Source organism: Myotis daubentonii, chromosome 1 (assembly GCF_963259705.1).
Source record: "Myotis daubentonii chromosome 1, mMyoDau2.1, whole genome shotgun sequence".
Classification (NCBI taxonomy): domain Eukaryota; kingdom Metazoa; phylum Chordata; class Mammalia; order Chiroptera; family Vespertilionidae; genus Myotis; species Myotis daubentonii.
In genome coordinates, this window is record NC_081840.1 from 137,325,256 (window position 1) to 137,344,236 (window position 18,981).

At 36.4% G+C, this 18,981-nt stretch overlaps 1 pseudogene; it reads right to left on the bottom strand.

Moving 5' to 3' along the window:
* Positions 1 to 16,092: 16,092 nt before the first annotated feature.
* On the bottom strand, positions 16,093 to 18,373 carry LOC132213962 (BTB/POZ domain-containing protein KCTD20-like; annotated as a pseudogene).
* Between the last annotated feature and the right edge of the window lie 608 nt (positions 18,374 to 18,981).

An 18,981-nucleotide genomic window follows, 5' to 3' on the forward strand; every position in this document is an offset into this window, starting at 1 on the left:
ATTTAAGAAAAGGATAAGGCCCGGCCAGAGTGGCTCAGTTGGTTGAGCGTCTTCTGGTGCACCAAAGGGTTGCCAGTTTAATTCCCAGTCAGGGCACATACCTGGGTTGCGGGTTTGACCCCGAGTTGGGGAGCATCTGAGGGCAGCTGATCAATGTTTCTCTCTCACATCGATCTCTCTCTAGTTCTTTTCCTTTCTCTATGCATGTCCTTGGGTGAGGATTAAAAAAGAAAGAAAAGGATAAGCCCTGGCTGGGTAGCTGAGTTGGTTAGAGTGTTATCTCGATACACCAAGGTTGTAGGTATGATTCCTGGTCAGGGCACATACAGGAATTGACCAATGAATGCGTAAATAAGTGGAACAAATTGATGTTTCTCTCTCTAAAATCAATACATTTTAAAAAAGAATAGAATGTGTGGGGATCACAAAGATAATGGATTTTTTTGAAAGAACCTTAAATTTTTATTAATAGTACTTTTAAACAGTTGTAGTCTCCTGCATTTTCTTGACTCTCAGAAACTATGTATAAAAGTAAAAATGCATAAATATATGAACAAATCCTTATACTCTCTAGAAACAAAATGTTCAGCCCATTTTATATATATATATCTCCTAGGTGCCCTCAAATATATACAATAAAGCTGATATTACAACACCTGTAAAATTTAGATGGAATTGAATTAACATGTTAATAATTAACATAAAATATGAAAATTATATCTAGAAATCACATATAATATCACACTTTATATTTCTTTCCATTTTCTCTGGGTGGGATGGGGGAGAGAGAGAAACAGTGATCACCTGTTTCACCTGCTGTCATGTTGGTCTTCATGCAATTGCAGTAGAATCTCAGAGATGCTTCTGGGGAATGTTACAATACTAGGTTGATATTCCAGTCTGCTGTTGCTGCTATCTTTTTTTAAAAGAAACATTTTTATCTGCCTCTGGTTCTTGATATTATATATTGACTTCTCATTGTATTTCATATTTCACACTAGATTTTAAAAATTGAAACATATTCGCTAATCAATGTAGTGTTAATTTGTAGAAGTCTGTCATCTACACCAGCATTGAAAGCAGCTGCACATACGGACCTTCCATTAATACTTGTTTAATGAAAGAATGAATGGTTTATACCATATTGGGACTTCTAAGATAATTGTAATAATTTAAGAAAAACAAATATTGGATGCCAATTTGTATTTTCTAACATTATTCCCTTTTAGATAATGTGATAGTACCCATCTTTTGAAAAATTAAGCACCATATATTTTTTAAAGATTTTAAGTGATATGCTGAATGGATAGTTTGGCTATTAAGACATAAATTGTCAGGGCACAACATATGTGGAAAAATTAAAATATAATTTGAAAAGAAGAGATTATAGATATGGGTATCTGTGATTAAGTAAGGGAGGCCATGAATATAATGAAAGTAGAATGTTCTAACTGTGTTGTGCTTTATGTTTCTCAAAAGATGTCTTTCTACATACATATTATATGGGTCTGCCTATTTCTCATTATCTAAAATTTAGAATGTGTTATTTTTATAGCTGTTATTCTTGGGCACACAAGTAAATCAATGTGTATATTCAAAAGATGTTTGTTTCTGACAAGTAAAATGGTTAAGATAAATATCTTAACATCAACATTTATATATATTAAAGTATGCTGTTTAGTCATAGATCTCATTTTGAAAGTGTTTTTATATGTATAATAAAAATGCACCTTTTAATTTTATATAATATTTTTAAAAACTCTTTTAAAAATACTGTAAGATGAATGGAATTTAAAACTCAACATTATTAGCACAAGATTCATGTTAATGTTTACTCATGTAAACAGTACAAAATACTGCCTAATTAGTGTGGTTGGTAAATTTTTGGTACTTTAATTTTCTGTTATTGTAAACCATGCATAAAAAGCTTGCCTACCGAGAAGTGCAGAATTGTCAGAGCTTAAACAGCTGACATCTGCTTACTCTCTTAAAAAAAAGAAAAAAAAGAATAACAAGCCATTTCAGCCTAATCTACCTCAAATGTGTTCATGTAAATGGAGGTCCATCTATTGACCTGTATTCTTTTCAGCTCAGGATTGGTCCACATGGTTTATGAAACCAGGAAGGCTGATTTGAAATGCAGATGTCGAGACAGTGAAGTACCCTCCCCTTTTTTTCTTTGCTGTATCTGTCAGGGAGAAAAATGGCTTGCACAAGGGTCAGTCACCCATACTCACTTAATTACTTTTCTTGGACCCACAGAACTGTCACAAGCTGTGGTGGATGTGGAGCAGTTCCTCTGTTAGTACTTTGTATCCAGGAGCCAGAAATTGCTTTGAAAAGGATTGCTGCTTCGGACCTCAGTGATATTTCAAAGCATTCTCCAGAGTTAGCACAGACAGTAGTGGATGCAGGAGCTACTGCTCACTAAGCCCAGATGATTCTGAACCCTGCTGCTAAATTAAAGGTATTTAAAGATAAGTTAAAAAACAGATTTCTATTAATCTAATGGAAAATGTGTATGGTTTAATATATTTTCAAAAATAATTTATAAATTATTATTGAAAACAGATGTGACTATATTATGTATTTAGTGTGTGGAAATTATGCTGTAAGAATTATATAATAAAGACATGACTGGGGAAAATTTGTGCAATGTTAAAAATTAGAGGTAGCATTAGTACTAACATTAATTGCTAAAATAAGGAATCACATTAATGATTGAATCTCATTAATCAGGGTGGGAAGGCACCTAAAGGTTTTCTAGCTCACCACTAATTATATTTAAATTTCTTATGAAAATTGTCATATTTATGTTTGTTTTTTTTATAGCTTTCTAAAATCTGATTTTCAGTTAATAGTCACCAATTATACTTTTGTATGCTAATAATTCGTTATATCCTATAAGGTTTTGAAATTGCTAATGTTAACTAAGCATACACGGAAATTTCTTTGAAATGTTACAGCATCATACCAAAAGTAAGATGTTAGTTCTGCCTGATCTTTTTTGTACTATATTGCCACATGTATTGTAAATTAATGATTTAAGTACTACATAATTAAGAAATAGTATTTACCCAGAAGTCATATTCTTTGATCATCTATGATAGAGATTTAAATAGTCCACAGAAAACTAAGACATTTAATTTGGAAAGTAGGGAATTTAAGAAATTCAGTATTTAGGTATAAGACTAGGATGAGAATGTCTCAAAACTCAGAAATCTTAAGTTATGTTACAAATGTAATTGTTTTTTCTTTTTATAAAGGAATTTGACCATATTAAGCTATTTAAATTATATCTGATCTCTGCAGTGGGCTCTATGTGATGCTTTGTTTTATTTTGGTTTTCTCTTGACAGCCTCAGGTCCTTTCCACTCTTGGGTGGCAAAACAGTCTGTGGGTCTGGCAGAAATGGTGGCTAAAGCAGAGATTTTTTCCAGTTGTACCTACCTGCCTGAGAGACAAAGATGAATACGTGAAGAAAAATGTTTCTATTTTAATTAAGAAGATTGCACAACATACAGCCAAGGTAAAAATAAAAAGCTTTTTAAACACAATAATATTAGTTAGTTTTCTTTGTAAAGTAAAACACCAGTTTGTATACAAGGCCCAGGTGCTGTGCCACACGATTTGGCGAGGTCAGGGCTTCTCATTGTGAGCACTATGCACATTTTGGACTAGATAATTGTTGTATGGGACTGCCTTGTACACTGTAGGATAAATATTTAGCAGCATCCTTGGCCCCTGCCAGTAACATCTTTTTTCACTGTGACAGTCGAAAGTGTCTCCATATGTTGCCAAATATTTCTCAGGGGACAAAAGTGTCCCTTGTTGAGAACCTTACTGGGTTATATCAATGGAGTTTGAGACAGAAATCTCAGTTTCTAATCATTTCCTGCTTTCCATTTCTAGATTGTGGGGACTGTAGACCTTTGCCATTCTTGTCATTTTAGGTCAGCTGGGAATAGTAAGAGGTTGTCCAGTTCCAGGCGGGAGAGACCACCAGGCCCCTAGCCTAGAGTGACTCCTCTAGTAGCTGCTCTTACGTGGTGGTTCCCCCTCTGAGTTCTTAGATGCCAAAGGAATAGGGTGGATTCTGCAGTTGTATCGTTTTCCTGTGTATGTTATGACTAATCAATTTCATTTCACTAAAGTTTAAAGTCCTCATTCTTTATTTCACCTAACATCTTGGTTGAGATTTCTTATTTTTAAAGTGTAAATAGCTAGTAACCATTGTTCGCAAGGGGGATAATTAGGCTAGGATACTTCAAGTCTGACATTGTCGTTCAGCATTCAGTGAGTAATCTGCTTCATACTCACAATTGTGATTGGGCCTTTCAGTAGTTAGCTAGTTATGAACTAGCCCTAGGCTTAGTGTCTAGGTGAGGAATTTTGACATCTATTAGAATAGGGATAAAAGTTGTGCCATAGCTGCATGAAAATTGAAGCACAGAATAAGCTCCATACAGTGGGTATATTTGTACATTCAAAATAGGATTATTATACTTGTATATTTCTTTAATAAGTAGAGTAATTTCACTAAATCATATTTCAAATTTCACCAGGTGTTTTTAGGTCCTAAGTAAAAATGTTTGGCAATATTAAATTCATGTTTAAAGATCATCTTACGCTTTACAGTCACAATTACCGCACTCTCCTTCCTTTCCCTTAACATCAACATTTCCCTTAGCTTTCGCAGCTGACAGTGAACGCAGCAGTTGCCGCCATGATTGACTGCATTGGATCTTGCAAAGGAAACATAAGGCATCATGATGCTTGGTTATGTGGCGGCTCATTCTGAGAACCTGGCAATGGCGGTGATCATTAGCAATGTTTGTTCTTGCTTGCTTTTCATCTAGTTATTGCAGTGAGATATTCTAAGACAGAACCATAGTAATACTCTCCCATAGATTATAAAATGTAACTGACCAGAGTGAAAGGAACCTGAAGAATTTTTCAGCCTGTTTTCAAGGCTAATTAGTAAGTTTCCAAAAGCAATGTTTGAAGTAAGGTTTACTTTGTAGGCAGTTTAAAGTTTTACTCAGTATTTAATATCTACAAAATATCCATACCTCTGAGTATTAGTATTACTTATATTGAAATATTCAGTGTATTTGTATCCTGAAGGACTGACTATATATTTACAAATATGTAAAGCATACTTTGATTAAAGACAACAGTTACAAATTACATGCCTAGTGGTCATTCTCCCCTTATTTGTCATTTGGGTAGGAGATGACAATGGCTGGGACATCCCTTTATATCCACTGTCCTTCAGCTTTCATGAACTAAATTTCTCTTTTTAGATGTAGCCAATTCAGAGCACCTGTCAGACAGTGATGTTTTGTGTCCTTGCTCTAGAAATTTGACCTCATTTAAATTTACAACTTGGTATTAACCCACCATACGGTGTAGCCCTGACACATAGTAGGTGCTCAGAGATATTGATTGAATTATGGATAAGAATTAATCTCCTGAGGAGCGCTTCAGGGGCTGTGTGCTTACAGTGTCTCCACCAGCCCTCTAGGGTGTGGGTTTCTTATCAGCACAGAAAGCCTGCTGCGGTATGTTAAACAGAAGTGTGGATTTTTTTTTTTCTTTTTTCTTTTTTTTTTTTTTAGCCCTCGCTAATCCTCAGACTAAAAGGGAGCATCAGATCTTTATTTCCTACCTATTCCTTGATAATTCTTTGCTTTGCTCGCTTTTTATCCTACGCTTTTCCTTTTGTTCTATTACCAAAGACTATGATAGTGACTAGAACAGGAGTGCTGCTTCTGAAGGGTCACTGTGGGGATATTACTGGGATTTTTGATTCTTGGTTCTTTTGTGGATCGCAGAAAGCTTATATATAGGAAAAATGATGAAAGAAGCAGCAATTGCTTTTGCTTCCTGTATTTCCTCCCCAAACTAACCAAGAGGTGCCCCCCTGCTTTGTTGAGGAGGCTGCTGGCCTCTCCCACCTCCGTGTCTCAGTCAGTTGAATCAAACTGCACAGTTCTGTGTTCTTCTTTTTCCTACATAGTATTCTAAAGACTAAAAATACTTCACATGTACACAGTACTTAGAAATTTTCAAATCACATTCTTGTTTCTTATCCGTTTGCTATTCATAATTACTGAGGGTGGGGTGGAGGAGGCTGACTTCTTTTCCTCTTGCTTCTTCAGTCTTGATATGCCCCAGAGTATGAATTTTCTGGAAAGTTCCCTCATCCTGAAGACAGTTCCGACCTTTCGTATTGTCAGACAAACATTTTTAGTTGGAAAAAAAGAAGTCAGTGAAGAAATATGGTGGGTATCTTCAGGGAATTGGTTTTAATAATCAAATTTAAAGTCACAGAGAAAAAAATGTATATGATCATTTGGACTTTGCTATGGTAGCATAGCAGTGTGACCTTGACTTTAGTGGTACTAAAAGGTGATAATAATTATAGTCTCAAATTAGTTAGAAAGTTATTCCTATACAGAATCTGGAATTGTAATTTGATTTGGCAACTTGATTCTTCCTTAGATATAGAAACAGATGTATTTGAGGCCCTTTAGTTAATTCTGTTTTATTTAGATAAAACTGAAGCCTAAAGTGCAAAATACAAGCATGCACTATCTGTGTAACAAAAGTAATCCTTTCTACTTTGACAATCATGTTAAAATGGACAAAACTACCATTTAAAAGTTGACCAAAATTAATGGAAATTTAATTACTAGTGTAGGAAAGGTTCTAATAAATATAGTTCATCTAAATGTTACTTAAATAGAATTCTGGCTCACATTATTCATTGGATTTCAAATCTCTAGTAGTTATTTTGTTGTCAGATCTGTTATACTTAGTGAAAAGGCAATTTTAAAGTATTCTAAATTAACATTTTAACAAACAAAAATAAAAGGTTTTAAAATCTGCCGAAACCGGTTTGGCTCAGTGGATAGAGCGTCGGCCTGCGGACTGAAAGGTCCCGGGTTCGATTCTGGTCAAGGGCATGTACCTGGGTTGCGGGCACATCCCCAGTAGGAGATGTGCAGAAGGCAGCTGATCGATGTTTCTCTCTCATCGATGTTTCTAACTTTCTATCTCTCTCCCTTCCTGTCTGTAAAAAATCAATAAAATATATTTTTAAAAAAAAAGGGTTTAAAATCTAAGCGTTTAAAATTTGTCCCAGTGGAATCTTGTTTTACCTACGTACTAATCTGTGGCTTCTGTTGTTTGGTTAAATGCTTCTGTATTTGGCGAGTAAATACTAGCAGAGGTAGAGTAGTTGGATTGTAACAGATCATTAAGGTAAATTAGTTCTAGTCATTTTATTGACTTGAAAAATGACAGCCCCTGTGCTGTGCTTGTTTATTGAACCATCTAGGAAGAAAGGATCAAGGCCAAATGATTTCTTCTAATGTTTGAGAGACACAGGAGACTATTTAATCCTGCTCTGGTTTCATAACACTTGCTCTGTTGATCGGCGCTGCAGGGTGTGCCCCAGTTGTCAGTCTGCTTGTCAGAAGAACCAGAAGATCACGTTAGGGCTGCCACTGCCTGGGCCGTGGCACAGATCGGGAGACACACTCCAGAGCATGCACGGGCCGTCGCAGTCACAAACACTCTGCCAGTGCTGCTTTCTTTGTACATGTCACAGAAAGCTCTGAGGATCTTCAAGTAAAAGTAAGTGCTTAATTCTTACTGTCCCATGAAGATTTGTTAGATTTTGACTGAATATGTAATTTAAAATGTCTTAATTTTCATTATGGACAATTTTGCTGTTATGAGTCAAGAAATACAGATTTATCAGAAGAACTGAGGGGAGTCTTCTTTGAAAATGGGTTGCCCTTGTCTCTGAAAATCAGTGACATGTTTTAAAGAAAGGTCTCTGCAGGTGCAAAGTTGTTTATAAAATGAATGGTTGTTGCCTTCTACATTCCTGCTGACTTTTCTTATAAAAGATGAATTGAAGAATAATAGGATTTTGAAGTTAGAATTGGATGCAGACAACTTTAGTCTACCTTACATTAAAAAATTCAATCCAGCTCTGGCCGATGTGGTTCAGTGGTTTAATGCCAACCTATGAACCAGGAGGTCAAGGTTTGATTCCCAGTCAGGGCACATGCCCGGTTGTGGGCTGGATGCCCAGTAGAGGGTGTGTTTCTATCTCTCCCTTTCTTTCTCTCTAAAATCAATAAAAATATATTTTACAAAATATTTTTAAAAATTTGAGTCCAGAAAAATTTAAGGTGCTTTCCAATGTATAATATAACTTAGCAGGGGGTGTTCCTGAAATCCTGATCCACCTCTCCTAACTACAAGTCTGCCTGGTTTTTTAATTATATGTCTTAAATTTGTTCTTTAAAAGAAAAATGCCCATAGTATTCACCAAAGTAAACATTTTAAAATATGAATTTTTAAAAATCCAACTTTCTGAAAAAATATTATTAGCTACTAAAATGATTCACAGAACATGAATATAAAGTAGGATGGGTTAATTATGAAATTTCAAAGAAAGAAAATGTTTTCCAGCACACTACCTTATTAGGAAAACATGTAACTTTTTGAAAACAGCTTTTAGAATTGACTTGGATTAGAGTTCACAGAAAAGACAATAATTAAAAATGAAATTAACAATAGTAAGTTAAATAATATTTAAATATAATTAAATCAATAAATTAACAAGTAAGAAAACACGCTTGCTGAAACAACTTTAAATGATACAATGAAGCAGGCAGTTTATTAGAACTGTATAGTTCAGGGACTCTGACAGTTATGTATATAGTGAACCATTTATTTAATTATTAATTTATATATTTATAAATTTAAAATTTTATAATTTATAAATTTTATAAAAAGGAACTTATGTATATTTGGTTATGTTTACCTGTTATTTCTCTACAAATTCATTGAGTGAAGTTGATTTCTAAGATTAACGTGTGTGTGTTTTTTCATTTTTTATAAGACTTTCTGGATTTGGGGCTTCCCTTATATTTCTCTGATGTTGAGTGCATTCCCTGCCAATGCTTGGTAGGAAGAGTAAGACTGACAATGTGCTAAGGCCTTTTCCAATTTAACAAATCCTGTGATTCTTTGACTTTCTGGTTGAGAAATCACAACTCCATTTTCAGTTTTGAGTTGCTCAGTACAGCTTATTTACACATATGCAATTTTAACCTATATATGTATTTCTCTTTTGGCCTCGAATTTCTTTAACTCACTATCATTACTGTTTTTCCTTTCTTCCTCTTCCCTTCCCATTCCCCAAATTCCTCTTCTTTCCTCTTCCCTCTTCCTCACTTTACACCCTTCTATGGCCAATGACTATGGCCTCCTCTGCAGGGTCTCTATAGGCATAACCTGTGCTGCCCAGGCTATAATAGTGGTTATATTCAACTTCTGGATTATCAACAGATCCATTATGACTATCCTAGAAAAGTCTGTATCACTTTCACATTCCTGAACTTAGCAACATTTATTTTCCTGTAAGTTTTGGAAATAAAGGGATACATGAATTAGAGCATGAATAATTCATAGTAGAATCAATAGTAAATCTAGCTGAGAAACCCTTGCAAATAGACTCTTAGGTAGCACTATACAGGGGTGGACAAAAGTAGGTTTACAGTTGTAATACAAATAAATAATGCAATAATTAACAAATGATAATACAAGAATAAAGTCCGTTTCACATACCCACTACTGAAAACCTACTTTTGCTCACCTTGTATACATCTCTTTTTTTGTTTTGATTAAGGTATTACATATGTGTTCTTATGCCCCTTGTCTACTTCTTATATACTACAAGTTTATATAACTTGGTTTTTAATGAATTATTATGGTATTATGATGTATAAATATCACTGGAGTAAAAGTAAGATGATTTTATTGTGTTTTATTTTAACAAAGGTGGTTTTAGTAAAACATTTAGGTTTAGAAATGAAGGTTTCTTCTGTCTACATTTGAGACCATAATTACTTTAAGGAAATACACTGGGTGTTAAATTAAATTATATTAATCATTGTCCTATTAACAATCTTCTAAGGCTTTAAATCCATTCAAATATTTTCTTAATGTAGGGACTTCATCATCCTTTTTTTTCTTCCTCAAGGTATCTTAGATTCTATCAGTTGTTGGATGAGAGTCCAAGTTTGTTGATTTCACACTATCTCAGGAGGGGAAAATTCAACCAGGAGCTTCAGGAACTGTCTAATAGTATTTCTCATTTACTCTGTGGCAGCTTTCAAATTATATGGCCATGCTGAAGTTTATTTTGTGCCAAAGGCATGTCAACTTCTTAAGCACTCTCTAATTGGTTCTGATCTAAGAGAACTAATGAGCAGCCCCTTGAACTTTCCTGTATATTTTTACATAACCTTACTATCTGCCTGTGCCTATATTGTATCAAATACCTGATTAAAAATTGAAAAAAATACATCTTTTATTTAATAGCTTTCCTATATATTTTTAAAAAATATTCAGGCAATTCCATTTTCATTTGTTTTGATTTAGAAACATCCTATTAAAATGTTCCATGTTAATTTCGGCATTTGAATAAGTTCATTCTATCACCTTAGTTATAAAACTATTTCTAAAATAATTATTTGCTTTATTGTGTTCTTATCATGATGGTTGGCCCTTTAATTTTTTAGCAGCTTTCTTGAAATTATATATATGATTTCAAGCAAGCTGCTAAAAAATGGCTAAATATAATTTAACCATTTAAAGTGTACTGTTCATTGGCTTTTAGTATATTCAGAATTGTGCAACCATACTGCAGTCTAATTTTAGAACACTTTTATCACCCCCCATCACTCTGCATCTTCCCTATTTAGCCCCAGGCAACCATTAATTTACTTTCTGTATTTTTCTCTTCCAGGCATTTAATTTAAATAGAATCATACAATATATGTGGCATATTGTGCCTGGCTCCTTTCACTTAGCATAAGTTTCAAGGCTCATTCTTGTATAGCACATATTGATATTTTGTTCCTTTTTATTGAAAAATAATATTCTATTGTATTGATATACATTTTGTTTAGCCATTTACCAATTGACGAACATTTGGATTATTTGTATTCTGACTATTATGAATAATGTAGCTATGAACATTATTAGACAAATTTTTATGTGGATTATTTTTATTTCTCTTGGCTACATACTTGGTAGTGTAATTGCTAGCTCATATGATAATTGTTTAACATTTTCAGGAACTGCCAAATTGTTTTCCAATGTGGGCAGCATTTTGTATTCCCATCAGCAATGTGTTTGGATTCCAATTTTCCACATCCTTGCCAACGCTTATCATCTTTGCATTTTTATTTATAGCATTTCTAGTGGGTCTGAATTGGTATCTCATTGTGGTTTTGATTTGTATTTACCTAATCGTTAAAGATGTAGAAAATATTTTTATTTGCCAATTGTCCATTTATATATCTTCTTTGGAGAAAGGTCTAATTAGACCATGTGCCCATTTAAAAATTTGGCTACTCTTGAGTTATAAGGATTCTTTATGTATTATGGGTACAAGTACTTATCAGATGTATGGTTTACAAGTATTTTTTCCCAATCTGTGGATTGTGTTATTACTTTCTTGATGGTATTGTTTGCAGAAAAAACGTTTTAAAATTTTATCTTTATTGTTCAAAATATTATAGGTGTCGCCTTTTCCCTCCCATAGTACTCCTCCACCCAGCACCTGCCCCCTCCCCAGGCCTTCACCACACTATTGTCTGTGTCCATGGGTTATGTATATATGCATATAAGTTCTTTGGTTAATGTCTCCCATCCAACCCCCAAACCCTGACTTCCCGCCGAGATTCCTCAGTCTGTTCCATGTTTCTATGTCTCTGGATCTATTTTATTCATCAGTTTATTTTGGATTCTACATATGAGATCATGTGATAGTTGTCTTTCTCTGATTGACTTATTTCATTTAGCATAATCATCTCCAGGTCCCTCGATGCTGTCTCAAAGGGTAAGAAATTCTTCTTTTTATAGCTGCGGAGTATTCCGTGGTGTAAATGTACCACAGCTCTTTTTATCCATTTATTTACTGATGGGCACTTGGACTGTTTCCAAATCTTAGCTATTATAAATTGCACTGCTATGAACATAGGGGTGCATTTATTCTTTCTGATTGGTGTTTAGGTTTCTTAGGATATATTCCTAGAAGTGGAATCACTGGGTCAAATAGAAGTTCCATTTTTAATTTTTTGAGGAAACTCCATTCTGTTTTCCATAGTGATTGTACCAATCTGCATTCCCACCAGCAATGTACGAGGGTTCCCTTTTCTCCATATCCTCGCCAGCACTTGTCATCTGTTGCTTTGATGATCATAGCCATTCTGACAGTTGTGGAGTGATACCTCATTCTCATTTAAAATGCATCTCTCTGATGATTAGTAACTTTGAACATTTTTCATATGTATGTCTACTTTGGAGAGGTGTCTAGTTAGGTCCTCTGCCCGTTTTTTTAAATTGGATTGTTTGTCTTCTTTTGTTAAGTTGTATGAGTTCCTTATATACATTGGAAAGTAACCACTTATCAGATGTATCACTGGGAAATATTTTCTCCTATACAGTGGGCTCCGTTTTCATTTTCTGATGGTTACTTTTAAAAATATATATATTTTATTTTTCACAGAGAGAAAGGGAGAGGTATAGAGAGTTAGAAACATCAATGAGAGAGAAACATTGATTCAGCTGCCTCCTGCACACTCCCTACTGGGGATGTGCCCGCAGCCAAGGTACATGCCCTTGACCGGAATCGAACCTGGGACCCTTCAGTCCACAGGCCAACGCTCTATCCACTGAGCCAAACCGGTTAGGGCTGATGGTTACTTTTGCTGTGCAGAAGCTTTTTATTTTTATGGAGTCCCATTTGTTTATTTTCTCTTTTGTTTCCCTTTATACACCAATAATGAACTCTCAGACAGAGAAACTAAACAAACAATCCCATTTACCATTGCAACAAAAAATTAAGGTACTTAGGAATAAACTTAACCAAGGAGGTAAAAGACCTATACGCAGAAAACCTCAAGATGTTAAAAAAAGAGATAGGAGATATAAACAAGTGGAAGAATATATTGTGTTAATGGATTGGTACAATTAACATCATTAAAATGTTCATACTACCCAAAGCAATCTATAGATTCAATGCAATATAGATTTAATCCCTATTAAAATACCAATGGCATATTTCACAGATCTAGAACAAATACTTCAAAAATTTATATGGAACCAAAAAGACCCTGAATAGCAGCAGCAATCTTGAGAAAGAAGAACAAAGTAGGAGGGATCACAATACCAGATATCAAATTATACTACAAAGCCACTGTGATCAAAACAGCCTGATACTGGCACAAGAACAGGCATATAGATCAATGGAACAGAACAGAGACCCCAAAAATTGACCCAAGCCATTATGCTCAATTAGTATTTGACAAAGGAGGCAAGAGCATACAATTGAGTAAAGACAGTCTCTTCAATAAAAGGTATTGGGAAAATTGAACAGGTACATGCAAACAAAAAAAATGACACTAGATCATCAACTTATACCATACACAAGAATAATCTCAAAATGGATAAAAGACTTAAATATAAGTCATGAAACCATAAAAATCCTAGAAGAAACCATAGGCAGCAAAATCTTAGACATCTCATGTAGCAGTATGTTTGCTGATACATCTCTTAGGGCAGTGATGGCGAACCTATGACACGCGTGTCAGAGGTGACACACGAGCTTATTTTTTTGGTTGACTTTTCTTTGTTAAATGGCATTTAAATATATAAAATAAATATCAAAAATATAAGTCTTTGTTTTACTATGGTTGCAAATATCAAAAAATTTCTATATGTGACACAGCACCAGAGTTAAGTTAGGGTTTTTCAAAATGCTGACACGCCGAGCTCAAAAGGTTTGCCATCGCTGTTCTAGGGCAAGGGAAGCAAAAACACTTTTAAATTGCCATCGCTGTTCTAGGGCGGGGGGATAAAATGGATACATATGTAATACCCTTTGTAATACTTTAAGCAATAAAAAAATAAAATAAAATAAAATAAAATTTAATTTATATATTTTTTCTTTGGTTGCTATTGCAGTTAGAGCCATACCTAAGAACACTTTGCCTAACTCAAGGTCACAAAATTTATTCCTATGTTCCCCTTTCATTATAACTCCTTGGGCCAGAATGCTTGCAGGACAAAATTAACTTTTGAATAAGAAACATTTTTTATATTATTTTAAACAGTTTTTATTAAAAATCATCCATTAAGCAAAGCAATAATGAATAATTTTTATTATTCTCATTTTTTTGAAAATCATTTGAAATGCATACAAGTCCTTTGGTTGATCTCTCCCCCTTACCCTCCCCTACCTTCCCTTTGAGGTTTGACAGTCTGATCGATGCTTCTCTGTCTCTGGATCTGTTTTTGTTCATCAGTTTAGGTTGTTCATTATATTCCATAAATGAGTGATATCATGTGATATTTATCTTTCTCTGACTGGCTTATTTCACTTAGCATAATGCTCTCCAGTTCCATCCATGCTGTTGCAAATACTAAGAATTCCTTCTTTTTTACAGCAGCATAATATTCCATCGTGTAGATGTACCATAGTTTTTTAATCCACTCATCTGCTGATGGGCACTTAGGCTGTTTCTAAATCTTAACTATGGTGAATTGTGCTGCTATGAACATAGGGGTGCATATATCCTTTCTGATTGGTGTTTCTAGTTTCTTGGGATATATTCCTAAAAGTGGGATCACTGGGTCAAATGGGAGTTCCATTTTTAGTTTTTTGCGGAAAATCCATACTGTTCTCCACAGTGGCTGCACCAGTCTGCATTCCCATCAGCAGTACACAAGGGTTCCTTTTTCTCTGCATCCTCTCTAGCACTTGTCATTTGTTGATGATAGCCATTCTGACAGGTGTGAGGTGGTACTTCATTGTTGTTTTGATTTGCATCTCTCGGATGATTAGTGACTTTGAGCGTGTTTTCATATGTCTCTTGGCCTTCCTTCTGTCTAAAGTATCTACTTAGTTCCATTGCCCATTTTTTGATTGGGTTGTTTATCTTCCTTTTGTTAAGTTGTATGCATTCCCTGTAAATGTTGGAGATAAAACCCTTATCGGTGATAACATTGGCAAATATGTTCTCCCACGCAGTGGGCTTTCTTGTTGTTTTGTTGATGGTTTCTTTTGCTGTGCTAAAGCCTTTTATTTTGATGTAGTCTCATTTGTTTATTTTCTCTTTAGTTTACATTGCCCTAGGAGTGGTATCGGTGAAGAAGTTGCTTCGGCATATGTCTGAGATTTTGCTGCCTGTGGATTCCTCTAGTATTTTTATAGTTTCCCGTCTTATGTTTAAGTCCTTTATCCATTTTGAGTTTATTTTTGTGTATGGTGTAAGTTGGTGGTCTAGTTTCATTTTTTTGCATGTATCTGTCCAAATTTCCCAATACCATTTATTAAAGAGTGTCTTGACTCCATTGTATGCTCTTGCCTCCTTTGTCAAATATTGAGCATAATGGCTTGGGTCAATTTCTGGGTTCTCTATTCTATTCCATTGGTCTGTATGTCTGTTCTAGTGCCAGTACCAGGCAGTTTGGAGAATAGTGGCTTTGTAATACAGCTTGATATCTGATATTGAGATCCCACCTACTTCGTTCTTCTTTCTCAGGGTTGCTGCAGTTATTCGGGGTCTCTTTTTATTCCAGATGAATTTTTGGAGTTTGTTCTAGGTATGTGAAATATGCTGTTGTTATTTTAATGGTGAGTGCATTGAATCTATAGATTGCTTTGGGTAGTATGGACATTTTAATGATGTTGATTCTACCAATCCATGAACACGGTATGTTCTTACATCTGTTTATGTCTTTCTCTATCTCTTTTTTCAGTGTCCTGTAGTTTTCTGAGTACAGGTCTTTTACGTCCTTAGTTAAGTTTATTTATTTTTTTAAAAATATATTCTAAGGGAGAAGGAGTGGGATAGAGAATTAGAAACATCGATGAGAGAAAAACATTGATTCAGCTGCCAAGGTACATGCCCTTGACCGGAATCGAACCTGGGACCCTTCAGTCCGCAGGCCGACGCTCTATCTACTGAGCCAAACCAATCAGGGCAAAATACACAAAGAAGAATCCTGTATTGGGACAAAGCCTGAGCAGGTAATGCTTCCCCATTAAGCTTTCTCCCAAACATCCCCTCACTGGAGCTCTTACAAGTCTTCCTACTGAGAAACTGAGCCCTTGTGAGAAATGTCTGCTCACATCTGGAGCCTTTAAGTCATATCTAAGGTCGCCATCCACATCCACAGCAACATGCTGCTCCTGGGTGAAGACCTATGGCTTCTCACCAATTCCAAGCCAGGACAATCAGAGTGGCCCCATCTGGAGAGGTTCTTCTACTTGAGTTTCCTTCTAAATGACTAATCTAAACACCGTGACACTAAGGTTCCATCAACACTATGATGCCACTTTCCTTCCTGTGACAGAATCCATGTGGTTTTGGATTGTTCTTGCATTTAATGAAAAAACAAAACTGAATTTTAGTGCTTAAGAACTTCCTTTTAGACACTTTGAATACGAGCCTCATTCATCCCTGATGCAATCTGGGCACAGATGCCAGTAGGAATGGCATCTTCATCAACCTCTAATGAGTATGCCATTAGTGCTATTTGCAGAAGATAGAGACTGTCTCCTTTAAGTTTGGTCCCTTCTCTGCTAAGTGGTGTGCCTGGTATAAAACAAAACACACAAAAGCCAAGACAGAGCATAAAGGATCAGAACTGCTTTGCCAAATGAGGCAACAGGAGTCTTGACTTCCTTTTCTGCTTTGCACTTATGCAAAGGCTTAGTGAACAGCACCAGACCTAAAATTTCAAGTTACCAGGGCTGCTGCAAAGCTGGGAGCTTCATTAGCAGTGAGTGCTTTCTCATCCCTGGCGGAGGTGCAGCTATACTGAAAAGGACGCACGTTAATTATGGGAGAAAGGGAAAGGATGGGGAGAACTGGCTTTTGGCAGCCCAGACAAACGCTTCACAAGAGGTGGACCCATAGCTGGGCCTAATCCTGAAAGTCATTAGAAGCCATCTGAGAAAGTGGGGCATTTAGTCGGTCAAGTTCATCCACTTGGGGCAGGCGATGCATCAATATCTCCAGGTCCTCCAAGACATCTTCTCCAGCAGCTACCAGATTAGTGAGGGATTTGCTCCGAACACATTGGAAGTCCACATGGTGACTCTTTCCTTCTTCCTTTTCCCATGACATCTGAATAAAAGGGCGCTGCACATAATTATAGATGACTTCAGATCGGCCACCAGGTCTTCTCTTAATTTTTTCTTTACAGGTAAGGTAACCTTCAATTCCAATGGGAATGTTTTCCAGGCCCTGTTCCTTTAACACTGTTTTAGCAACATCCCGATTCTCAATATACTTGAAGAATCTGTAGAGCTTGGAACTATAAAGAATTTGGAAATATTCCGCTCCCATGGGTGGGGGTGGTCTTCATCCCAGTCCACAGAATCCTCATCGGCCAGCACAACGATGTGGCACTCTCGCTCCCCTTTCTTGGCACAGCCCACCATGATGGGCAGGATCAGTTCTTCTAGGTAGTGATCAAACTGCTTGTGAGCACCATCATTAGACAGTTCATGCAATAAAGCACTCAGATCTTGACATCGGATCATGTTGAAGTCAAAGTTAATGCAGAGATAATCACAGGTATCTCTAAGGTCTGGGATAGAGATGCCATCAGGACAACTGAAAGACAGTTGCACTGATTCCTTCTGCAATCTCATACTCCCCTTCTTGTTGGGCCGTGTGAAGTTGTATTCTCTTCCTGGTCCAAACACCCTTCCCAACATGGTATCCGGGTGAGCAGTGAAAATTTGTGGATTCACCACAAAATGTGTGCTGTCTACAAGAAGTGTCACTTTCTCTGGCGCCTGGGAATGAACGTTACTGCCAAAGCCCATAGTGCTGTTTCCAAATCGTTCTGGAGCAATAAAAGGTTCATAGCTTCGTTTATTCCCACTTGGGAAGCAAGAGCCTTTGCTGTCTTCAGGAAGTGGCATTATGTGAGGGAATTGGAGACTTGCTGGCTGAGAGGCATAGTCCAATGAAACGTCATCACTCCTGGGAGTTAGCGGATAAGCAAGATTTTGAAGACCAGAAGAAGTCAGGCTACTAGTTTCTTTTTCTTGGGCTGCAGCCGAGGTTTCATCCATTAGGCAGCTGGCCTCCTGCAGCAATAACCTGTCACTCTCACTGCCATGATGAACATTCATTCTTGGACTCTATGCTGATCTGTCCAACTTATCGGAAAGAAACCTGCTGCTCCCCGCCACACTCCAGCCCGAATCTGCCTGGAAGGCGAGGTGCACACAGTCCGTGCCAGGAGGAGCTGCCGCGGGGACTGGCCGTGCCACAGGGTGTGCGCCCCAGCCCTGGCCAGTGTGGCCACGCCAGATTGTTGTGTTTTTATTGTCATTCATTTCCAGGATGTTTTAAATTTCTTCTTCGATCTCTTTGGTAACCCAATCATTGTTTAATAGCATGCTATTCAGCTTCCAAGTGTTTGAATTTTTAAATTGTTTTTATTGTAGTTTATTTCTTTTTTTAAAAAATATATTTTATTGATTTTTTACAGGGAGGAAGGGAGAGAGAGAGAGAGAGAGTCAGAAACATCGATGAGAGAGAAACATCGATCAGCTGCCTCCTGCACATCTCCTACTGGGGATGTGCCTGCAACCCAGGTACATGCCCCCGACCAGAATCGAACCTGGGACCCTTCAGTCTGCAAGCCGACGCTCTATCCACTGAGCCAAACTGGTTTCGGCTTATTGTAGTTTATTTCTAATATTATGTCATTGTGGTCTGAGAAGATGCTTGATATGATTTCAATCTTCTTGAATTTGGAGAGACTTTGCCTGTGACCCAATATGTGATCTATCTTTGAAAATGTCTCATGTGCCCTTGAGAAAAACGTATATTCCATGGCTTTGGGGTGAAATGTTCT